This window comes from Lactuca sativa, chromosome 3 (assembly GCF_002870075.4).
Source record: "Lactuca sativa cultivar Salinas chromosome 3, Lsat_Salinas_v11, whole genome shotgun sequence".
Lineage (NCBI taxonomy): Eukaryota > Viridiplantae > Streptophyta > Magnoliopsida > Asterales > Asteraceae > Lactuca > Lactuca sativa.
Window position 1 is genome coordinate 101590910 of NC_056625.2, and position 26864 is coordinate 101617773.

The window sequence follows — 26864 nt, forward strand, 5'->3', positions numbered from 1 at the left end:
GTGTCTTTTTTAGTAGTTTTAGTTCAATTTTACATTTTTATTTTTGTTTTTGTTGTAGTAGTAGATGACCCGTGGATCCAACACACCTTTGATAACACCACTTGAAGATCCAGAGTCAGCCCTTCACAAAAAGACGGATAAATACGTAGGAGAAACCAACATACCAAGGAAGTCACCTTTCACAGACCTTAAATCAGTTTTAGGAAAGAAGAAGGGGAAGAATGTGGGTAAATCAAGCAATTCTGCATAGAACGAAAGCAAGTTAGAAAGCTTTGAGCAAATCCTAATCTTCACGAATCTGATTCCGAATCAGAAAATGATAAAGAAGAAAGCGAACCTAAAGACGAGCCAAAAGACGAGATGATGAACATTGCCAACATGTCCATGGAGGCATATAAGAAAAGAATCCAAGAGGACACCGGTCCCGATCTCTCGCAACCTGCAATTCCTGTCACAATAGCATTCAAGCTGAATGGACATATTCTTTTCGTGCTTAAGGAAGTCCCATTTTCTAGGAAAGATCAAGAGGATGCTTACAATCATCTTGATGAAGTCAATGACATAGATGATTACTTAATGTTCCAAGAGAGATAGTGCTTTTGAGAGTGCTTCCCGTTACTTTTAAGGGAGCTGCTAAGGATTGGCTAAAGGCGTTACCACCCAGTGCAATTACTAATTGGGCGTAAATGCGTGAAAAATTCCTAGAACATTTTTTCCCACCTTCCAAGGTTGCTAAACTGAATAAAGCTATAGAAAATTTCAAGCAACAACCGGGTGAGTCACTCTACGAGGCATGGGAGCGCTGCAAAGTATTGATAAGGAATTGTCCCCAAAATGATTTGAATGAGCAACAAGAAGTATCAGTCTTCTATGATGGGGTAAATGGGATGACAAGGAACTCCTTGACTCTTAAGGACCATTAACCAAGAAAAATCCGGGTGAGATTAAGGAATTGATTGAAGAGTTTTCCAAGAATTCACATGAATACCATAATCCAAGACATGAGAGGGTGAAAGGAATTGGGAGTGGCACCTCTGAAGACATGGCTGCTATTTTAGCTATGTTGAACACTATGGAGCAAAGGATGACAAAGATGGACCAATCCATACATGTTATTTGAGTTGGTTATGAAAGATGCAATGGTCTACATTTGAACAAAGATTGCTACTTGGATGAGAACGAGAAAAAGGTTCAAGTTTGCTACTCTAGTGGAGACAAATACGATGAATATTGGAGGAAAATAAAGAAAGAGTGGTTGCCATATGATGAATATAGAAAGCAAAAAGAAGAAAATTTTAGGCAAACTGGCTGAGACTTTTATCAAAAAGTGCAACCACCTGAAAAAAAGGTGGATTTATAGTCCATGCTCACTAGATTCATGGAGGCTTCAGAAAAAGACATGATGAGATCGATGCGGTGATAAGAGACCAGCAAATTCTCATGAGGGACCAGCAAGCTTTGCTAAGGAATCATCAAGCATCAATTCAAAACATCGAAGCTCAACTTGGACAATTAACTACTTTGGTTAATGACTGACTTTCTCCAAAAATTCCTGACAAAAAGCCTCAACCGCAAGTTATGGAGATCGAAACTGATGAAAATACCATCTATGAATTCCTTGAAGCCCTTGAAGTTAAGCCACATCAGCCCGGACCACAGCCGAAGAGGTCAAAATTCGAAGAAAAAAAATAATGTTGAAATCACGAGACTACGACATGGCGATTTAACCTCCACAACGTGGAGACAGTCTGAACAACAAAAGTTTGTTGATACTCAAGTTTTCCATCCTCCGCTACCATTTTCATCACGAACTAATATTCACCTGCAGGAGCTGGAACATTTGAATTTTATAAAGCAAGTAAAGGATATTCCAATTAAAACTCCTTTTACTAAATCATTATCCCAAGTTCCTGAATATGCTATGTTTTTGCAAGACTTGCTCGATACTCGCCAACAATTAGAGAATAATTCCAAGGTGATCCTTAGCGAGCATATTTCTAGATTAATAATGGGCGAATTACCAAAGAAGATGACAGATCATGGACACCTCACTCTTCCGTGTGAATTTGCAAATAACATGAAGACTTATGCTTCAGCTGATTCTAGGGCAAGCATAAATTTAATGCCTTAATCGTTCTATCAAAAGCTAAATCTTTCGGATTTAAAGGCTACTAGAATGACGATTCACATGGCTAGTCGTTGAATGACTCATCATCGAGGCATAGAGGAGGATATTTTGGTGAAAATTGGGAAGTTTGTTTTTCCAATTGATTTTGTCGTATTGGATATGAAAGAAGATACCAATGTCCCAATAATTCTTGGGCACCCTTTGCTCAATACTGCTAGAGCTTTGGTAGACATTCAGGAGTCTAAAATTACATTAAGAGTTGGAGAGGAAGACGTTAACTTTGGAGTGGCAGATGGATTTCAGAATGATAATGCCAAGGTAAAGTTTTCAACATAGATGAAGAAAATGAACTTGGGGAATTAGAAAAGTTAATGGAAGAAGAAACTCACTCAATTCAACAAGTCAAACGTACGAAGCCAAGAGCATCCATTCCAACAGTTTTTGAAGTATTTGCTTATAAAACTCCAACATCTTGGGTGAGTAAGGGGAGTGAAGAAGGCTTAGTATCGAGTGATGAGGAAGAGGTTACTTTAGATGAAAAATGACTAACTTCGAACAAGAAGGTGGTACCTATGGAGCTAAAGAGAGTAGAAAAAGTGGGACATAAACTTGTGGTAAATAAGGGAGTGAAAAGAAAGCTTAAAGAGGGTGATGCTAAAGGTAAAAAGGAGAACTCTAAAAAAGCTTATCTTAGAAGAGTTCAAGCATACAAGAAACGATGGAAGGTTCAAAAGCTGAAATTGGTGATGGAAACTCCAGAAAATTCAATGTGAGGCGGCACGGAGTCCGACTTATGACTCCAACAAAAAGAAGCACTTCTCGGGAGGCAACCCGAGTTTGGTTTGCAATTTTTCTTTTCGTTTGCTTGCATTTTTAATTTAATTTTAGGATATTAATCATCAAGTCATCTAAATTAGTTTAGAAAATTGTAAAAATTAAGTGTGGGGTTCATAAGTATTGAGTGGTAAATAAATTGAAGCTTTAAGAAAAAAAATTGGATTTTTGATGAAAAATCGCGACAACAAGTCGTGGGTTCAAGGCCTACCTCGTGTTTCTTTTGATTAGGCCTGATTAGTAGTCTAGTAGACAACAACACGACTTGACTTCCAATTCAGGATGTAAACTTTAAAAGTCACCGGGGGGGGGGGGGGGGGGGGGGGACCATTTTATACCTATGCTTTGACCAAACCATAACTTACACCACTCATACGTACGAACAAACACGGATAGCAACCCAATCCAAATTTTTTCATTTTTCGTCCACAATTTTTTGATTTACTGTCTCATATCTACATTTGGTAAGTTTTCCAATCCATGTTCTTGTTAATTTATTCCTATTATATGCATTTAGCATCTAGGGTTGTTCTTGCAGTTGAAGTGCCAAAATTGAGTCAATTGGTTGATAAATTCTGATTGCATGTGTGATATAGAGCCTTAGAATTACAGATTAGACAAACTCCAGGTAAAAATTTTAGTTCATTTTGATCCTACAATGACCGATCAGAATCACGTTGTCACACCCCCGAAAAAGACGACGGAAACGTCTGGGGATTGGGTGACTTCATCTTGTAATATCATCACAGTGCATATAATTGAAAGAAAACATCATCATCATCACACATGCAATATTACAAATGTCATTATTTACATCGAGTATTGTATTTCAATATTACATGTCAAAGTATCCAAAATATACAAAAAAATATCCAGGTATTCTTGCTGACCAACCTGCTCAACGATTTCCTGAGAATACAAGTTAATTTAAAAATGTCAACATAAAAATGTTGGTGAGTTTATAAGCATGTTTGAGTAAAATGTTTTGTATCACTTGGTAAACACCAGAAAATCCGATATTTTCTAAAAAATGGTTTAAAATGTTTGTGTCCGATCTCGTATTAATACACGTGTGTTAGTATTTGTAAGTATATGAAGTGAATGAATCCCATACAACCCGATGTTGTCTGTATATAAAACGTTGTGATTTCAACACCCTAAAACTGAGTACTAATGCATGTAGGTTCCCGTATTATCAATAGATGTTGTATTCCGTAAATTTTATAATGGTGTTAATTCCTCTAAGTGAGTCGTTATAACCATACTGAGTACTGACGATTCCGCCTGTCATGACATCTTTCGGACGCCGACGTGTTTGAGGTAAGGTTTTTGTCACCCTACATTGGCCTAGTCTAACTGTAGCGAGCCGCTCAGGTGTGGGGTGTCACCCCCGTATAGTACTATACACAAACTCTCACTCTCTCTCCAGGAGACTCTGGTTATAACTACAGACTACGATTGTGCACTCGATAGGTGCCAATCGAAATGTCTCACTAGATTCTTAACCAAATTTACACGAATGAGCATGTAAGGTATATTCCAGGCCTAATAAATATGTAAGAGGACAAGTAAATCCCACTAAACATGTAGATTATATTCCAGACCCATTAAGCATATAAGGTATATTCAAGGCCCAATAGACATGTAAGAGGACAACTAAGGCCCACTAAACATGTAAATTATATTCCAGGCCCATTAAGCATAATAGGTATATTCCAGACCCATTAAGCATAATAGGTATATTCCAGACCCATTAAACATGTAAGAGGATAACTAAGGCCTAATAAACACATAAATTTATATTTCAGGCCCAATAAGCATGTAAATGACGTAATTGATCTGTTTGTTGTTGCGTTAGTTGTTAAGTTTAGTTGTTTACCAAAATGACATAAGAGGACCACTTTTTGTAAAAATGACATTTTTGGTCCTTAAAACCGAAAATTTACAATTAAGGCACATTTTTGGTAAAAATGACACTTTAGGTCCTTTATGATCAAACGTTTACATTTAAGGCTAGTCTCAAGTAAAAATAACATTTTTAACCCAATTTTGTCAAAATATCATTTTTTGCCTCAATTTTATGAAAACTTTCATTCTCGGCCCCATTTATAAATAAATTTATCTTTTTGGCCAAAGATGTAATAAATTTACATTTTTAGCTCTTTTTTTTTTATCGAAAATCTACATTTTTGGCTCAAGTTTGTTTAAAATGACACTTAAGCCCACAAAAGTCCAAAATTTTACAACTTTGGCCCAAAAGCAGTGGAAGCCCAAAATGAGGCCCATTTGTGATAATTTACACTTTTAGCCCTTTTAAACTTACAAATGCCATAAGGATTCATATTTATTAAAAATAAACCCTTTGTGGTCCCTTAAAGTTGTGAGTTATATAAATAACCTCACATTTGATTATTTTGTCACTTTTCGCCCTCTTATGCAATTTTTCTTAGTTTTGAACAACTTTGAAGTGTTTTAAACCTTTTCTTTCCATAATAAGTTGTAATAAGTGTTATGTTCTATAAATATCATCATAAGTTGGTATATTTTCAAGTTTATGAAGTTTATAACACATAATCACACTTATATCATGAAAAACACACAAAATCATGCATATACACATAGATCTACACAAAACAACTTGTATTCTCCCCCAAAACATAGTAAAAACTGAAAATAGGGGGGGGGGGGGTATGAACTCAACTTGGGAATAGATTCGGTTTTTGAAGAAGAATTGAAGGAGATTGAAGGTGTTTTCAGTCTTCGATGCTTTCTTGGAAGAAGTTTCGAAATTTAGATGGTTTAAGATGATAATACTTGATGCAAAACTCTTGAAGTCCCACACCAAGGCCACAGAATTTGCAAGAGGTAGTGAGTGAATTTCCTTGAAGTTTTGGGAGGAAATTAGGAGTGAAATGTGGTTGGAGAAATTTTTGTGTGAGGTGAAATAGCTATTGGCCGAGAATTTCTAAGGAGAAAGGGGAGAGAAGATCAAGTAGTTAATACATGGTGGATTAGTTTCAAATTTCCTAGATATTTGGTGGTTATTGCATGTATTACCACCATGCAATATGTAGGTGTCACCATTAGTATTTCCCATATTATCCCTCTTTTTTTTACAATGTTTGTATATATATATATATATATATATATATATATATATATATATATATATATATATATATATATATATATTCAAATAAAAACAGTAGATAGTGTGAGAACGTAAAAACACTTTTTAATGTTATTATTCTACAATGAATTTTGTATCGACAACTTTATGTGATTATTCAACAAAGAATAAATGAATAGTCAAATGTTAAAACTAATATTAGAATTTACTACAAAAATGCACGTATATATATATATATATATATATATATATATATATATATATATATATATATATATATAACCGAGAATGGGGTGAGGATAAAGGAAAACATGGCTTTTGGGTTATTATCGAATATATTCGAAATTATAAGGCCCAATGTGGAAGTTTTCGGCCCATTGGTCCCATATGAGGGTTTACGACCCAAAATGATAAAGGAATTGGGTTTTCGGCCCAATGAAGCCCAAGAAGATTGTTTACGACCCAATAGGGCTTATGAAGATGAAGTGAGACATTTTAGGTCCAATAAGGCCCATAATGCAATAACTCAATGAATGTAGGTCCATTTAAAGCCAAAAGAGAGCTCCTTGGCCCAAAATAGCTAAATTGAAAGTTTACTGGCCCGTTAGGCCCAATAAATAATTCCTGGTCTGTTAGAATGTTTGAACCGGGAAATTAGCGTTACAAACCCACAGTTGAGTATATAAGATGTATTGAATTAGGTTTTGAACTTCATGAGTGAGTTTTGGTTCAAATTGTTGTTTTTGGAATGAGCATTAGTACATAACATCAACTTAATTTACAAGTTACACAAAAGTTGAGTATATGAGGACATAATTTTCTAGCCAAAAATGCTAGTTGTGACATCATCCCCCCATTAGAGGAAATTTTGTCCCAGAATTCTTTTGAAAGGTAGAACTACGAACGAGAGAATAGGTGAGGGTACTTCTACTTCCTATGGTCTTCACGCTCCCACGTGAATTCCGGTCCACGCTTAGCGTTCCATCAAACCTTCACAGTCGGAATGCGGCTTTGTTTTGTATGCTTCATTTCCCTATCCATTATCTATACCGGCTCTTCGACAAATAGAAAATTCTTGTTTATCTCGATCCCATCCAAGGAAATGGTGAGGGTTTTATCTGATAAGCACCTTTTTTATTTTGACACGTGGAATGTTGGGTGTACATTGTTAAGTTTTGAGGGTAGTAGTAGTCTGTAGGGCACCGGACCGATCAGAAAAAAGAAGCCCGAATGGCCTGATATATCGTGGGTCTAGCTTTTACCGCTTTCCGACTCAGGTCTTCCTTTTTCCAGGGAGGGACCTTTAATAGCACCCGATCTCCGACTTGAAACTCTAGAGGCTTTTATCGTCTATCAACATCACCCTATTGTCGTTCCCGCGATGCTAGGGGTCGTGACTTGACTTTATTTGAACTATTTTCTCTGTCGTTTCCCGAATGATCTCGACGTCTGTAAGAGTGCTGTTCGATGCCTGTCCTCTTGCTAATTGGGTGCTGGTCATCTCAGCCCAACACAAAGGTATTCTGCCTTCACGTCCTCTATGGTGAGGTGGATTGATGGTCATGGTTAATGAGGATTGTCTACTGGATGTCCCAAAAGTAGTACCTCCAAACCCTAAGGTGAACACTATTATCGTTAAGGTTATGGTCATGTGATGTAGTTGGCCTCCTACTGTTTAGGTTGCCATTGGAGTTTCTTACTGTGGGATTCTAAACTTAGTAGGATGTTGATCTTTGCTTGTTTCTGGGGGAAGGTCGAGCAAGTCTTCATTTCGGGATAGGGGATCTCGATCCTTAAAGATGGGTTCGTTTGATTCTTAGTAGTCAGTGGTCCTATGGATACTTAGCCTTTCCTCTTTATAAGTTGGATAGGTGTTCTCTGAGGTTCCAGTCTTGGTTTGGTAACTCTCATACTTACTAGGTCATTCCCTTGACCGGATGGCTTCGGTGTTCTTGCTGGCACTTAGTGTCCTTGGTGGTTTGGCTATGGAAATGGCTTCATTAGTTGAGTCAATTTCTGAACTCAACTTGCCACGTATAGATACAATTTCTGAAAGGACTTCTGGAATCCACTTCGGAAAGATTATAATTCTCTAGGTTACCCTCGATGTCCTTTGCTTCTCGTTTCTTATCTCTAATGTGGCATAGGAGCGAGCGTGGTATTTCTTACATAGGTACTTAGGAATCTAAATGCCAGGAATGATTCGGGGATTTGTCCTTATAAGCTGTAGGGATTTCGTTAGTCGATTGGTTAAGGCGTAGGGTCTCTACATGAAATTTTTATGGTGAGGATCTAGCTAGCCTCTGTCAAGTGTTGTTGTTGGGTTCCTTAGAGTTTGTGGTAATAGATGTTGGATTGACATGGAAGGGATGGTTGTTCGGAAATGAGAGTGTGTTTCATGTATTCGTTTGTGGTGATAGTTTGTGGTAATGTTCCCGGTTTCATCCTTGTTATCACTACCGTAAACGTTTTTGTACCACGTTTAGTGAGTATTAGCAGTATGAGTGTTTCGATTATTAGCGATGAAATTGGATAGTATGGTCCTCACCAGGTCTTTCTATAATCGCTTGGCGGGTAAGAAGCATGTATAGTTAAGAATGGAAAGCTGTAAAAATGAGGGGCTCTGTCCTAAATCTATAACCACACAAGGAACAGAAGATTGAACGGGATCACGCACACTAAACCGTAGATGGTCGGTGGGTCCTCCTGCTCTACAGGCTAGATTGGTATTACTCCCGATGGGTAAGGCTCGCTAAGGATTCCTCTGGTGCTGCGGGATGGTCTTGTATCATCTCTGAAGAGTGAGGTTCACTGGGGACTTCCTCAATGTCCTCCATTTCTTCCATCTCCTCATAGGATTTCTCGTACTCATAGTCTGTCTCCACATACTCCTCATGTCCTAAACCTGGATCTGCCCCTTGAATCATACCAGGTTCTCCTTCGATCAACCCATTTACCACCAGGGCCTGATAGTAAAGGACACCCTGTTGGAACTCTTTCATGATGACTGCGCAAGAAACGGAGGGGTGAGAAGTATGTCAGGGGAGTGTATGTAGATAACATTCTAAATACTCCTATAGTATTTTATTTGTTTATGTTTGAGTTCCTTAAAGCTTTTTGGATACAAGGTAAGTTTCTAAATTCATTGCCCACCATGATCACTCCCAAACACATGTTGGTTGTATTTTGAATAAATATAGTTGATCAGGCTCTATTTATTCCCAATACGACTACATAACTGTCTGGGTTTAACCACGGTGTTCAATTTCCTCTAAAGACTTTTAGTGTTATTGTATTAATTCACACGTCCTAGGTATGGATTTTAATTATTTTGTTCAGAGTAGTTTAGTCCCATTGTATATATAGTTGCATATCTTGTATGATTAGATATGCTAGTTCACTATAAACAATGCCCTGATACTAAGCTGTCACACCCCCTAACCAGACGACGGAAACGTCTGGGGGCTTGGGTGACTTCATCTTGTAATATCATCACATTGCATATAATTGAAACAAAACATCATCATCATCACACATGCAATATTACAACTGTCATTGTTTACATCGAGTATTGTATTTCAATATTACATGCCAAAATATCCAAAATATGGTGATGACAAAATACAACAAAATATCCAGATATTCTTGCAGACCAACCTGCTCAACGATTTCTTGAGAATACAAGTTAATTTAAAAAGGTCAACATAAAAATGTTGGTGAGTTCATAAGCATGTTTGAGTAAAATGTTTTGTATTACTTGGTAAACATTAGAAAATCTGATATTTTCTGAAAAATGGTTTAAAATGTTTGTGTCTGATCTCGTATTAAAGCATGTGTGTTAATATTTGTAAGTATATGAAGTGAATGAATCCCATACAACCCGATGTTGTATTTATATAAAACATGGTGATTTCAACACCCTAAAACTGTGTCCTAATGCGTGTAGGTTCCCGTATTATCAACAAATGTTCTATTCCGTAAATTTTATAATGGTGTTAATTCCTTTAAGTGAATCCTTATAACCATACTAGATAATGACGATTCCGCCTGTCATGACATCTTTCGGATGCCAACGTGTTTGAGGTAAGGTTTTTCTCACCCTACACTGGCCTAGTCTAACTGTAGCGAACATCTCAGGTGTGGGGTGTCACCCCCGTATAGTACTATACACAAACTCCCACTCTCCCTCCAGGAGACTATGGTTATAACTACAGGCTACGACTGTGCATTCGATAGGTGCCAATCGAAATGTATCACTAGATTCTTAACCAAATTTACACAGATGAGCATGTAAGGTATATTCTAGGCCCCATAAATATGTAAGAGGACAACTAAAGCCCGCTAAACATGTAGATTATATTCTAGACCCATTAAGCATATAAGGTATATTCAAGGCCCAATAGACATGTAAGAGGACAACTAAGGCCCACTAAACATGTAAATTATATTCCAGGCCCATTAAGCATAATAGGTATATTCCAGACCCATTAAACATGTAAGAGGATAACTAAGGCCCACTAAACACGTAAATTTATATTTCAGGCCTAATAAGCATGTAAATGACGTAATTGATCTGTTTGTTGTTGCGTTAGTTATTTACCAAAATGACATAAAAGGACCACTTTTTGTAAAAATGACATTTTTGGTCCTTAAAATCGAAGATTTACAATTAAGGCACATTTTTGGTAAAAATGACACTTTAGGTCCTTTAAGTCCAAAAGTTTACATTTAAGGCTAGTCTCAAGTAAAAATAACATTTTTAACCCACTTTTGTCAAAATATCATTTTTTGCCTCAATTTTATGAAAACTTTCATTCTTGGCCCCATTTATAAATAAATTTATCTTTTTGGCCCAAGATTTAATAAATTTACATTTTCAGCTCTTTTTTTTTATCGAAATCTACATTTTTGGCTCAACTTTGTTTAAAATGAGACTTAAGCCCACAAAAGTCCAAAAATTTACAATTTTGGCCGAAAAGCAGTGGAAGCCCAAAATGAGGCCCATTTGTGATAATTTACACTTTTAGCCCTTTTAAACTTACAAATGCCATAAGGATTCATATTTATCAAAAATAAACCCTTTGTGGTCCCTTAAAGTTGTGAGTTATATAAATAACCTCACATTTGATTATTTTATCATTTTTGGCCCTCTTATGCAATTTTTCTTAGTTTTGAACAACTTTGAAGTGTTTTAAACCTTTTCTTTCCATAATAAGTTGTAATAAGTGCTATGTTCTATAAATATCATCATAAGTTGGTATATTTTCAAGTTTATGAAGTTTATAACACATAATCACACTTATATCATGAAAAACACACAAAATCATGCATATACACATAGATCTACACAAAACAACTTGTATTCTCCCCCAAAACATAGTAAAAACTGAAAATAGGGAGGGTATGAACTCAGCTTGGGAATGGATTTGGGTTTTGAAGAAGAATTGAAGGAGATTGAAGGTGTTTTCGGTCTTGGATGCTTTCTTGGAAAAGTTTCGAAATTTAGATGGTTTAAGATGATAATACTTGATGCAAAACTCTTGAAGTCCCACACTAAGGCCACAGAATTTGCAAGAGGTAGTGAGTGAATTTCCTTGAAGTTTTGAGAGGAAATTAGGAGTGAAATGTGGTTGGAGAAATTTTTGTGTGAGGTGAAATAGCTATTGGCCGAGAATTTCTAAGGAGAAAGGGGAGAGAAGATCAAGTGGTTAATACATGGTGGATTAGTTTCAAATTTCCTAGATATTTGGTGGTTATTGCATGTATTACCACCATGCAATATGTAGGTGTCACCATTAGTATTTCCCATATTATCCTACTATTTTTTACAATGTGTGTGTGTATATATATATATATATATATATATATACACACACACACACACACACATAACTGAGAATGGAGTGAGGATGAAGGAAAAACATGGATTTTGGGTTATTATTGAATATATTCAAAATTATAAGGCCCAAAGTGGAAGTTTTTGGTCTATTGGGCCCATATGAGGGTTTACGGCCCAAAATGTTAAAGGAATTGGGTTTTCGGACCAATGAAGCCCAAGAAGATTATTTACGGCACTATAGGGCTTTTGAAGATGAAGTGAGACATTTTAGGTCCAATAAGGCTCATAATGCTATAACTCAATGAATGTAGGTCCATATAGAGCCCAAAGGGAGTTCCTTGGCCCAAAATAGCTAAATTGAAAGTTTACTGGCCCGTTAGGCCCAATAAATGATTCCTGGCCTATTAAAATGTTTGAACCGGGAAATTAGGGTTACAAACCCACAACTGAGTATATGAGATGTATTGAATTAGATTTGAACTTCACGAGTGAGTTTTGGTTCAAATTGTTATTTTTGGAATGAGCATTAGTATATAACATCAACTTGATTTACACGTTACACAAAAGTTGAGTATATGAGGACCGAATTTCCTAGCCAAAAATGTTAGTTGTGACACACGTCACACACTCACTTCACGAAGTAGACTTGACGTCCACGACGTAAAATCTGGGTAAACGGCCTTCTGTTTTGGGTTATTGATTTTATTTCTTGGTGTTTTGATTGTTTTGTTTGCTATTTGTTATTTTTTTTAGGAATAATAGGGCCTCATCGAGCAGTTCCACAAGAGCAAGATCACATTGACGTGCCATCCATTTATCCGTTCTACCAATTCCCTCAAAACATCTCTCAAGCAATGTTAAATAATTATATGAACCGATTGGGTTGGTTGTACAACCGGGTGTTTGTGACTGCTCCGATTGTGGATTGGGCATGGCTATGTGGGGTAGGAATGGTTGCAGAAATGGAGAGACATTGGTCTAAGTTATTTGTTGGAGACAGATTTTCATTTGCATGCAACAGATGGAGGAATCTTTTCTCTTTTCAAGAACCCTTTTATCGGGAGTTATTAGTCGAATTCTTTGCTACTGTGAACTTTGAAGACAAAACTACCGATCCAAACTACAAACGAGCTCTGGCGTTCCGATTGGGAAGTGTATACCGAGGGTGTAGCCTTTGTGAGTTTGCGTGGCGAATGGGGATTTATACCGAAGAAGAGACGCAATCACCTCATTTTGTGTTTTTCTTACAAGGTTGTGTTCAAGATTTTATATTGGGGTTGGTTGATGTTCAGTTTTGGAGGAGCATTTTGAATCATGAGTACAATTCTCATGATGCATATGAAGGGAAAATTTGGTCTCCCATTTATCGGTTTCTACATCGTCTTATCACTTTCTCAATCTACCATAAACATCCTGGGGACAAGGTGCCTACTCAAAAATTATTTTATCTATGGAGTATCATTACACCCAGAGTTTTTTGCGACCTTCCTTATATGCTTGCATGATTTTTGGGAAAAAGATGCTAGTTCTCGGCCCGGTAGTCCTATTACGGGTGGACATTTAGTCACCCGCCTAGCCCTATCTTATGGTATTGTGAGTCCTATTTTTATTAGGAACCTTACACGCTTCAAGGACAATGATTTGACGGTCCAATTCTTGAGTGTTATGCGGGTGGTGGTGAACACGGGTGGAGGATTTGTTATACCCCCGGAAGATGTTGAGCAACCCATTGGTCAACAAGAAGAGAAACCACGTCCAAGGGGAAGGAGGAATGCACGGGGGCATGGCGAAAGAGGAAACCAGTGCATCAACATGCACCAGTGGGAGCTGCTACTTTTGGCGAGCCTAATATGGTTGGTTATTTTGATCAAATGACTTTGAGCATGAATTAGATTGGAGGGACGATGGAGAATATGGTCCGACACTTCAACGTTACACAACCACCACATTTGGGAGATCACTATCCGGTTTGTCCGACATGGAGTGAGTATAGGGAAAGACAAGGGGATGGAGCTGGAACGAGTGGAGCCCAAGGAGATGAGGATGATTATTAGTTTTATCTTTTACTTTTTATTTGGTTTTTAAGTTTGTTTTGTTTTTACTTGGTTTGTTTTCAACTTGTAACCAAATATGGGATGGTTGTTTTCTTCTTTCCATTATTACTTGCTTTGATGCAGATTTCGTGAACTTTCATGATCAGGATGATGAAAGATTAGAGATAGGAGCGTTCAAGTGAAACTGTGTCATTTATAGTCAAGATTCGAGACCCACAATTTTTAAGTGTGGGGTTAATTTCATAAGAGTAAAGAAATAAAGGAAGAGTCAAAGAAATCATAGAGTTTTGGAAGGGTCTAAAAGCATCTATATAATTAGGTTGCACTTGACTTGATTCAAAGTGTTATTATGCAATTACCTACTGTGCAACCAGTTTACACGACATGGAGTTGAAGTACATGTCGTGAATTTAGAAACCATCATGGTATCAGAGACGATTTCAATCGACAACACGTCGTGTACTCTAACACCGCGATGAGATCTGGATAATTGGAATATTCTCTTTCTTTTAACAATAAAATGTGGTGTATGCTTTCCCACATTGATACTTTGAAGATTTACTACACTACATTTACTAAAGATTCAAGTCTCGGATTCAAATTTTGCCGGTGCATTCACATATCGCTTAAGATCCAAGTTCCATTCTCCATATTTGAAGATATCCGTATTCAAGATGTTCAAGTTTTCACACACGTTCAAAATTTGATGTCACCGCTACTATCCCAGGGGAGTATGTTCCTTTTACTCCCTTTTATTTCTTTTAAATTATTTTATGCATAGAATGAGGGCATTGTATGTAATAAGTGTGGGGTAGGGGGTCGAAAAAGTAAATTGTTAGGAAAATTTAGGAAAACTTAAAATTTAAAAATTTTAATAGATTTGAAATAATAATCTAAAAATTAAATCTAGTAATAGTTTGAACTTAAGTTTCTAGTGTTATATGGGATGATCTGATGTGAGCTCAAATGTTTTATTGAGCCAACATATGTTATATTATATTTGTTGCTTCCCAAGTTCTAGTGAAAAGTCATAAGATATGAAAGGGAATTTGATAGTTTATATGGCATAATATGTTTTGCAGCCTAAACCTAAAATCTATCTAGGAAAAGTTATGTAGTCATTGCACTTAGACTAATATCTCTAACCAATAAAGGTTGAAGCTAAACTCCCTTGCTTAAGCATATAAGATTTGAGCGAAAAAGTGAGTTATATAAAAAAAGAGAGAAATCACCAAAAAGTTGTAAGAAAATTTAGAGCTATCAAAGTATGAAGATCAAAGATCAATAATTCTGAAGAATAAAAAGTTGAAAAATACTAAAAATCAAACAAAAAGATGGTGAATTCAAAGAAATCAAAGAGCAAATATCAAAGAAATGAAGAATTCCAAGAGCTCCATTATAGTATCAAAAGTTGTAATTTTTTTAGATTATGTATGCTTGGGTAGCTTAACAAAAATACCTTGAGGTTTAGAAAGATTTCTAAGAATTGATTCAGAGGGTTGCAGAAATGAGTGTCGTATAAACTAAGGGTTGAAGGTTCATAAGAATTGTGAGTATTCAGGATTGGGAAGTTTTTAGGAACCTTAGACACTAATATGCGCATTGAGGTCTTGGTATAATGGTTGAGTTCAAAATAGATTGTCTTATGTGATATTGGTGATGATAGTTTGACTTAAAATTAATCAGATTTGCCTCGAGGGAAAGCAAAAGATAAGTGTGGGGGTATTTGATATTGCCATATTTATACACATTTTTAGGCAATATTTGAATAAATTTTTATACATATTTCGGTTATTTACAAAGATAAATGGTACTACTATTCATTTAATTGTATTTTGCAGCCAAAAGGAGCAATCTTGAAGAATAAGGACCAAATGCGACAAGTAGCGGAACTTTGGAGGTTTGAAGATTTAAAAGAAGGAAATCCCAACAATAAGTTCAATTCACGATGTGGACTTCACTTACACGGCGTGGAGTAGGTGTTTCTAGAAGATGAGTACACGAGAAGTCAGAGTCCTTGCCTAATAAGGATTCACCTCAAATCACAATGTGAAGTCTAATTTCACGATGTGGAGTGCAATAATCACGAAAACTATATATATCCTTGGTACATTCGATTTTGGGAGTTCTCTTGGAGATTTGGAGGTTTCAGAAGATGATTTCTGAAGCCAATTAAGCCAGAGAAGTCAAATTTTAGCACCCATGGAAGAAGAAGAAGTTGAAGATCATAACTTTCAATTTTAAGTTGGTACAATTGACTATATTTTTAATCATTGAATTTGTGTGTTTGAATTCAGCCATGAGTAGCTGAATCTAGCTGCTTCTATTTATCTAGATGAAGCTTTAGTTCATGGTTTGGTTTATTAGTTATGGATCTTACGAGTTGGTTAAATGCTTGTGTTTGATTATTAATACCTAGTATGGTAATATTTGATAGTTAAATTGCTTGAATTCATGTTCTGTGTAGCTTAGTGAATACTAAATTACATGAACTTGACACCTAGTAATTTAGTGACCATTAAATTACTAGAGCTAGGATCGAACCAATCTTAGATAAGTAATTAAAGTTATTAAATTTTTCTATGCTGGAGAATATAGATTATGACCATAATTGTGTTTGTTTAATCAATCTTACATAGCTCAATCCTTTCATAGTTCATAATTGATTATGTATTAAATTATGTGTGACTATACATATTTCTACATGAATGGTAACCAACGTGCATTATCCATAATTAGTAGCTAACCATTGAGGAGAAGTGGATTCAAATTAAATAGAAGCATTTTTAGTCATTGATTGAATTTGATATTTGAGTAAATAAGTTTGTCTGAACTTGCAAAATCGAATAAAACCCAATTAACTTTTGCTTTTCTTAGATTAATCTTTAGTAGTTAAATTAGTTAATTAAAACTGTTCCCTGTGATCGATACCCAACTGTTTTTTCTATACTATTTGCGAAAAGGCACACTTCCTTTAGTCGGATAGCTAGTTAGATAATAGGTAAAATTAGGTGTAGTAATATTTCGACATCAAGTTTTTGGCGCCGTTCCCGGGGAACGACTATTTAGATTAAAATTTATTTGCTTTAGGTTAATAGATCCTTTTTGTGGGGTAAAACCTGCAAAAAGTTAATTTTGAGCATTAGTTTTTTTTAGAACTGAAGTTACGGTGTGGGCCTTAAGCTCACGACGTGAATTTGGTTTTTTCATGTTTGTTTTTGTTTTTTGTTTCTGTTTAGGATTTCTACAACATCACGACATGGTATAATTAGCCATTACGTGGTGAGCGTTCAACATGACTTTTTTTACTAGTTTTAGTTCAATTTTACGTTTTTTTGTTGCAGTAGTACATGACCCGAGGATCCAACACACCTTTGTACCACCACTTGACGATCCAAAGTCAGCCCTTCACAAAAAGACAGACAAAAACAAAGGAGAAACAAACCCACGAAGGAAATCACCTTTGAAAGACCTTAAATCGATTTTTGGAAAGAAGAAGGGGAAGAACATGGGTGAATCAAGCAATTATGCAAAGAACGAAAGCAAGTTAAAAAGATTTGAGCAAATCCTAATCTTCACGAATCCGATTCCGAAGAGCAAACGCGAAGAAGAGCCAAAAGAAGAGATGGCGAACATTTCCAACATGTCCATGCAGGCATATAACAAAAGAATCTGAGAGGACACCGGTCCTAGTCTCGTGCAACCTGCAATTCCTGCCACAACAACATTCGAGTTGAAGGACGTATTCTTTTCACGCTTAAGGAAGTCCCATTTTCCGAGAAAGATCATGAGGATGCTTACAAGCATCTTGATGAAGTCAATGACATAGCTGATTACTTCAACATCCCTTTTGTTCCAAGAGAGACGGTGCTTTTGAGAATGCTTCCCTTTACTTTTAAGGGAGCTGCTAAAGATTTGCTAAAGGCGCTACTACCCGGTGCAATTACTACTTGGGCGAAAATTCATGAACAATTCCTAGAACATTTTTCCCACCTTCCAGGGTTGCTAAAATCAAAAAAGCTATAGCAAATTTCGAGCAACAACCGAGTGAGTCACTCTATGAGGCATGGAAGCGCTGCAAAGGACTGATAAGAAATTTTCCCCAAAATGATTTGAATGAGCAACAAGAAGTATCAATCTTCTATGATGGGGTAAACGTGATGAAAAGGCAATTCCTTGAATCTCAAGGACCGTTAAACAAGCAAAATCCCGGTGAGATTAAGGAATTGATTGATGTGACAACCGTCAATTTTCGGTCAAGTCAAAGTCAACTAAAGTCAACAAGTCAAACCGGTCAACTCAATTTTCCCGTAGGTACTATAGTTTACGTTATGTAATTTCTAAACAACTCTCTATTCTAATGAGAGATCATAAATCGAAAAGTGCATACATCTAGATCTCCTTAACCTAAAATTGTGGTACGTGGCGAGCCAAACCGATAAAACAATGTTGCATACTCATCGGGAGTATGCAAGATCCTTAAACAAGACTTAACGGGGTTTACAGACCTTGCATTGCGAAGCCGGACACTCACATTCGTCACACACGAAACCGCTCTCAATCGTTTTCACTCTATCTCTTCTTATCGAGAATCTCTCCCAAATATCTCTTTGTATGAGAAATCTCTCCAAGAATGTCAAATCTCTCCCAAATCTCTCTAAGTATGTGAAATCTCTCCCAAATATCTCTTTGTATGAGAAATCTCTCCAAGAATGTCAAATCTCTCCCAAATGTCTCTAAGTATGTGAAATCTCTCCCAAATATCTCTTTGTATGAGAAATCTCTCCAAGAATGTCAAATCTCTCCCAAATCTCTCTAAGTATGTGAAATCTCTCCCAAATATCTCTTTGTATGAGAAATCTCTCCAAGAATGTCAAATCTCTCCCAAATCTCTCTAAGTATGTGAAATCTCTCCCAAATATCTCTTTCAAAATCTCTCTCAACTTTCTATAATCACTCGGGGCGTCCCGACCCTCGAATTTGGCAAAAACAGCCCAAAAGCGGAAGTCTACGCGAAAAACGGACTTGAGGAACCGAAACCCCTCTTAGGACCCGCAAGTCCTCTTAGGACCCGAACCCTTCTGAGCCGAAGGCTGCTGAACCGAACCTCACTCAAAGAACCGAACCCGAAGGCTCCTGGAACCGAACCTCGCACATCACCCGAACCCGAACGTTCGGTACATTTCGGGTCTGATCACCTTCTCTTCTGAAGACCGAAGACCGAGCCTTCGCTTCTGATGACCTACCGAGCCCTCGCCCCTTCGCTTCCTCGCCCCCTTCGCTTCACGCCTAGCAGCATTAGGGACCGAACCCAGCCTCAGGAGGACCGAACCTCGGCCAGGACCGAGAGGTCTCGCTGGGAAGCCTCTTTTCTCCCGGTTTTCGACTAATGTTGCGTTTTAGGCCCGTTTTTAATTGTTTTAACACGGGATTTTCACCCAAAACTTTATTTTAACATATAAGGACCCTTAATTATTAATTAATCATGTTTTTAAGGATAAAACCTTATCCAAAAGAGTGGGTGAAGTATATAGGTAGAGTGTTGACTTTACTTTATTCTATGACACAAGCAACCACTCCCATACCCACTCCATGTCACTATTCACCATCAGCCCATCCCTAGTCACTTCATAAGTCTTTTCTCATTATTTTCAGCCATTCCCAAGCTCTTAGAGCTGGAACATCCACCCTCTCTCCTCACACTTTATTCATTCTCTCATTCTTCCACCAAGAACCACACTCCAAACTCTCTCATCTTTCTCTCTCAAATTCGAGAACTTCAAGGCATACTCCAAGACTTTTCTCCTTCATTTAGTAAGTATCATCATCTTTCTTATGATTATTACACATCCTCCTACTCAAAATCATAGATTGCTTACACAAACATCATCATCTTCTTGTTAGATCTTCGAATCTTCAAGTGATTCATCAAGTGTTCTTGAGTTGAACACTTCTCTTCTTCAACGCTTATCTACTGAAATCACTCAAAGTGAGTTCATACCCCTATATTTTCATGTTTTCTCGAGTTTTAGGGGGGAATACAAGTTAAAACACCAAGAACATAACTAAATTTTTCTAACAGCTTTCATCAGGAAAGTTGAACTCCATTCACGGACTGTTTTGGACAACTTAAACATTTTTTTTTTGAAAACCTGTTTTAGTTGTAAGTATTTCCAGTTCTTAGCTTTAAAATGACTACTTTCACATCTCCATACGATTTTTCTACAATTTATGGTGATTTTTACAAAACTGCCTATCATTTCAAACACCAATCCGGACCAGTCTGTGATTATGGACTATTTCACCCAAGTTGAAGGTCATTAAAAATCATGATAAAAATTATGAGTAAACTAGACACATTTTGGGAACTCTCAGAATGTACGGATTTAGTTCTTGACTTTGTATGATTTTTCTATGACTTTTCTAAAACAACACAGAAATGTTAAATTTAGTTAACAGCATATAACTTTCATAACACTTTGTATTATGTTGAGCAAAGTGTATAACAATAAGATCTAAGTATTGAATGTGTTTCCTTGTTAGTTTATCATCATAAACTGAAACTTAGTCATTCATGATAAGATTATTCATTCATTTAGAACACGTATACTAAGCTATAATGAGCATAGTTTATGGATTCATAACACAAATATGTTTTCATAAAAGAGTTCTTATACATTACAAATGTTTTGGATAAACTATAATAGGTATACTTTATGTATAAATTACTTTTCAAACTTATTTATCAAAGGTTTTTCAGTTTAGTTCACGTAAATCTGTTAATGAATAAATTTGTGAGTCATTCACTTCGGGTTACTTCCAAAGTAACAAAGTGAAAAAGTCCTGTAAATTGTAACCAGAGTCTCTTGTAGGGAGAACGTGATAGTTGTGTATAGATCTATATTGGGTTTGACAAACCCACACCAGAGCTGCTTGCAACAGCTAGACCGGCAGGTCTGTGGTGACAAGTGTCATTTAACGGCGACGCCTGAAGAATGTCGTATTACGAGGCCGTCTATGTCAAGTATGGTTATGATAGCTCACATGTGGTATTAACAATCATAAGATTTACGGGTTCTAACTTTAAATTAGCGAGTTATGTCTATTTAGCTCACTGAAATTACTTTAAGTATGGAAAAATACTTGTACGCCTTCATATCAAAAAAGGTTTTATGTCGATTTAAAATCACTTTTTACATCAACAATTACATACTTTATTGTATACTTTCGGTCTTGGTATTTAAGACTACACATCATTCATTACGGGATTTTTCTCACATCAGAAAGGGTTTTATGCCGATTTGAAACCACTTTTATATCTTTAAGTATGACAAATATTTGTTCATTTTCGGTCCTGGTATTTAGGACCACTTTAAATTTTGTAAGGAAAATATTGAATTTTTCTTGGTAACATACATCTCTTTACAAAGATCGATTTTCAAACTCTTACTGTCAAAAGCTTATGAACTCACCAACCTTTGTGTTGACACTTTTCAAAATTACTTGTATTCTCAGGAATTCAGTGAAACAGGAAATCAACCACGTTTTGAGGATGGGACGATAAATCGTCAAACAGTTCATTTTGTATCATAATGTAATTGATTTGAATCATGTAAACATATACTTTGGTGTAACTTTTTCAATTATATTTATGATGGTTGTATTTACTTTGAGCATTATTATACTCGTTGTTGTGATACTCTACATGAAGTCCTCCACCCCCGGACGTTTCCGCCATCCTTGGTTTGGGGGTGTGACAATTGAAGAGTTTTCCATGCATTCGCGTGAATACTACAATCATAGACATGACAGAGTGAACGGAATTGGGAGTGGCACCTCTGAAGATATAGTTTCTGTTTCAGCTATGGTGAACACTATGGACCGAAGGAAACAAAGATGGACCAATCCATACATGCTATTCGAGTTGGTTGTGAAAGATGAAATGGTCCACATTTGACCAACGATTACCACTTGGATGAGAACGAGAATAAAAAGGTTTAAGTTTCCTACTCAAGTGGAGACAAATATGATGAAGATTGGATGAAGAAAAAGAAAGAGTGGTTGCCATATGATGAATATAGAAAGAAAAAATAAGAAAAATTTACTCAAACTGGTCTAGGCTTTTATCAAAAGAGCAACGAATTGAAAAGAAGGTCGATTTAGAGTCCATGCTCACTAGGTTATGGAGGCTTCAAAAAAAAAATACATGATGCGGTGATAAGAGACCAAGAAATTCTCATGAGTGACCAGTAAGATTTGCTAAGGAATCATCAAGCATCAATTCAAAACATCGAAGCTCAACTTGGACAATTAACCACTTCGGTTAATGTACGACTTTCTTCAAAAATTCCCAACAAAAGCCACAACCTCAAGTTATGGTGACCGAAACTGAAGAAGATACCATCTCTGAATTCCTTGAAGCCCTTACTCGTTCTATTAGATGCTAAATCTTCTGGATTTAAAGGCTACTAGAATGACGATTCACATGGCTAATCGTTCAGTGACTCATCCATGAGGCATAATGGAGGATATTTTGGTGAAAATTGGAAGGTTTGTTTTCACAATTGATTTTGTCGTATTGGATATGAAAGAAGATACCAATGTCCCAATAATTCGTGGGCGCCCTTTACGTAATATTGCGAGATATTTGGTAGACATTTGGGAGTGCAAACTTACATTAAGATTTGGAGAGGAAGAAGTTACCTTTGGAGTGGCGGATAGATTTCAGAATGATAATGCTCAAGGTGAAGTTTTCAACATAGATGAAGAAAATGAACTTGAGGAATTGGAAAAGTTAATGGAAGAAGAAATTCAGTCAATTCAACAAGTCAAACATACGAGGCGAAGAGCATCCATTCTAGTAGTTTTTGAAGTATTTTCTTATAAAACTCCAACATCTTAGGTGAGTAAGGGGAGTGAAGAAGGATTAGTATCGAGTGATGAGGAAGAGGTTATTTCAAAAGAAAAACAACTAACTTGGGACAAGAAGGTGGTACCTATGGAGCTAAAGAGTGAAGAAAAAGAGGGACATAAACTTATGGTGAATAAGGGAGTGAAAAGAAAGCTTGAAGAGGGTGATGCTAAGGGTAAAAAGGAGAACTCTAAAAAAGCTTATCTTAGAAGAGTTCAAGCATACAAGAAACGATGGAAGGTTTAAAAGGTGCAACTGGTGATGGAAACTCCAGAAAATTCAACGTGAGGTGACACGGAGTCCGGCTTATGACTCCAACAAAAAGAAGCGCTTCTCGGGAGGCAACCCAAGTTTGGTTTGCAATTTTTCTTTTCGTTCGCTTGCATTTTTAATTTTTTCATTTTTAATTGAATTTTTGGATATTAATCATCAAGTCATCCAAATTATTTTTAAAAATGGTATAAATCAAGTGTGGGGTTCATAAGTATTGAGTGATAAATAAATTGAAGTTTTAAGAAAAAAATTGGATTTTTGATGAAAAATTGCGACAACACGTCATGGGTTCAAGGCCCACCTCGTGCTTCCTTTTATTAGGCCCGATTAGTAGTCCAGTAGACAACATCACGACGTGAATTCCAATTCACGACATGAAATTTAAAAGTCACCGGGGAGGGGGTGGGGGGATTTTATACCTAAGCTTTGACCAAACTATAACTTACACCACTCATACTCACGGACGAACACAGATAGTAGACTCAATCCGTATTTTTAGACTTTTCTTCCACAATTTCTTGATTTAGTGTCTCATATCTACATTTGGTAAGTTTTCCATTCCATGTTCTTGTTAATTTCTTCCCATTATAGCATTTAGCGTCTAGGGTTGTTCATGGAGTTGAAATGCCCAAAATTGAGTCAATTAGTTGATAAATTTTGATTGCATGTTTGATATTGAGCCTTAGAATTACAAATTAGACAAATCCCAAGTGAAAGTTTTAGTTTGTTTTGACCCTACAATGACCGATCAGAATCACATCACAAATTCACTTCACGAAGTGGACTTTACGTCCATGATGAAATCTGGGCGAACGACCTTCTATTCTAGGTTATTGATTTTATTCCTTGGTGTTTTGTTTGTTTTCTTTGCTATTTGTTATTCTTCAGTAATAATGGGGCCTCATCGAGCAGTTCCACAAGAGAAAGATCACATTGACGTGTCAAGCATTCATCCGCTCTACCGATTCCCTTAAAATATCTCTCAAGCAATGCTAATAATTATATGAACTGATTGGGGTGGTTGTACAACCGAGAGTTTGCGGTTGCTCCGATTGTGGATTGGTCATGGTTGTGTGGGGTACGAATGGTTGCAGAAGTGGAGAGACATTGGTCTAAGTTATTTGTTGGAGACGGATTTTCATTTCCATGCAACAGATGGAGGAATCTTTTCTGTATTCAAGAACCCATTTATCGGGAGTTATTAGTCGAATTCTTTGCTATTGTGAACTTTGAATACAAAGCTACCAATCCAAACTATAACCGAGCTCTTACATTCCGATTGGGAGGTGTATACTGAGAGTGGCCTTCGTGAGTTTGCATGGTTCCAAAAATATCTCACTAAATCTATTAAGTGCTCATTGAAAACTTTAAGAACATTATGATCTTAAGGTTGTAAAAGAAAGGTTAACTAGTCTATTATTCAATTTCACATTCCAAAACTCACATATTTTGTTCCTAACTGATTGAATACTCAAATGAAAGTTGTCAAATAGATAAAACCATCATTAATCTCATTGTAAGTACATAAATTAATTATGGAATCCTTAATTCCATTCCATGCTTCCCAAATTGTCCTTTGGGCCTATTATGATATGGACCTTGAACTTAACACCGCCACTTGCTGATTTCGGTTGGGTTGAGCCCTATAATCACAACAATGAAGAGATAACATCAGTCGACGTCCGGAAGGTGATCCCGTGACGAAGCTCTGACGGTCGAGTTAGTGTATGTTTGAGGATATGGTAATTAGTGATGGGTTTTGTATACTACAACATTCTATGGTGCACATACAACCCTAAATACCTTGGATCTATGTTTTCACTAATTATACATGCAAAGGTGTTTCCAAGGTATTAAGCCTATAACTAGCATGAAATTTTCATATATCGTGCAAGTGACTAGTTAGGGTAACATACCTTTTGTGTAGCTTGAAGTCTTGATGTATTTGGCCTTAAGAGTTTAGTACCCCAAGTGTTGCACCTCAAATGGAATCACAACTTGTAACAACCGAAAAATACAACCAATTTTAAATTTTTCAAAACAGCTCGATTTCATTAAATCTTTGCAAAAAGGTTTTCAATACAAAACATTTAACGTATTCCCAGAATCACATTACTACAAAATCGCGAGGAACGGTACGATCACGCCTTCGCCTTGCCACAGTCTCCTGAGGAACCTGAAAAACATGAAACCACAACTGTAAGCCCGAAAGCTTAGTGAGATATCCCCAAAATACCAACCACTAACACCATACACGCATAACATGCCACAACATATCAGATCATAGAACATCCATGCACTTCGGGTCTACTGTGTGACTGGTCCACCACACCGGCGTACAGTCCACCTAGTCCACCCTCTAAGTCTATCCATATACATCGAGTCTGCAGTGTGATTGGTCCGCCCACTCCCGGGCCTTCAATCCACCTGGTCCACTCTCTGAGTCTACAGTATGACTGGTCCGCCCGCACCGGGCCTTCAGTCTATCTGGTCCACTCTCTGTAACACCGTAAATTTTCAAAATAATTTTTCATTTTCAAAATCACATAATGTATCACATCACAAATCAAAATCCATAATCAATTCTGTTTTCAAAACAATCCCAAGATCTCTACATATAAAAATCTCCATCAGTGTGTGTGTACGTGTCAAGCCGTCGCCTTCCCACGGTCCTCGCTGGTACCTGAGACATCAAACATAACAACTGTAAGCATAAATGCTTAGTGAGTTCCCCAAAATACCACATACTACAAATACGCCACTCGAGGCTAACCCGACCCTCTGGTCAAGATGTCTCAGCGGGACCTTCTAGTCCCGCAGCTCGTCGGACCCTCTGGTCCAGTCATAGCTCATTGGGCCCTCTGGCCCGATCTAAATCGTTGGACCCTCTGGTCCGGTCTATATAGTCATACAGCATACAAATAACACATAGCATACAATCTCATAAATAGCACATAATCTCATACATAGCACATAAGACCCTTTGGTCAACTCATAATACCACTTAAGGTAACGTATAGTGAGAAGACTCACTTCGCGTGTCTCGGTAACTCGTATAGCTCTCAACCACTAGTGCTCGATCTCCCGAGCTATCGTCCTCCTATAACGCAGGTGTATTTTTACTTAATACTACTTGACTCTGGCTGACTAATACCACGAAGTCAAACCAGTCAACACTGGTCAACGGTCAACCCGACTCGCCGAGTCTGGCGTGGACTCGCCGAGTCCCTACAGGAACCCGATTCCCTCTGAATCTCTTCCAACTCACCGAGTCACTCACCCGACTCGGTTACACAGTCCCTGGTCCGAAGTCTCAGAACAACCCGCACCAACTCGCCGAGTCTGGGATTGGACTCGGCGAGTGCACTCCATGCACAACCTCAAACAACCTTCTAAGGTCAGATCCACTCTAGTAACTCATAGATCCAGTCCCCTTAAGCTTAATGACCACGTAAAGTCCGAGTCTTGGTGCTCATTAAGCATCAAATAGCTCATTAATGGAGGTTTAGCCTCAAATACATAGATCCCAATCTAAAACCTCCATGGATGCACATAAAGCTTGGGCAAGGAGGTGCTATGGACCTCTATGGGTCTAGATTCAGAGCCATAACTCGCCAAGGGACCATGATGATGCTAGATCTAGCCACAAATGGGTTCAAAAACCCTAAATCTATATGAACATCACAATAACAAAG

At 37.2% G+C, this 26864-nt stretch overlaps 1 non-coding gene across 1 annotated transcript; it reads right to left on the reverse strand.

Moving 5' to 3' along the window:
- Positions 1 to 17992: 17992 nt before the first annotated feature.
- LOC111915467 (small nucleolar RNA R71) lies at positions 17993 to 18099 on the reverse strand. The gene has a single exon (XR_002858174.1). It is a non-coding gene; the product is annotated as a small nucleolar RNA R71 (small nucleolar RNA).
- Positions 18100 to 26864: the final 8765 nt, after the last annotated feature.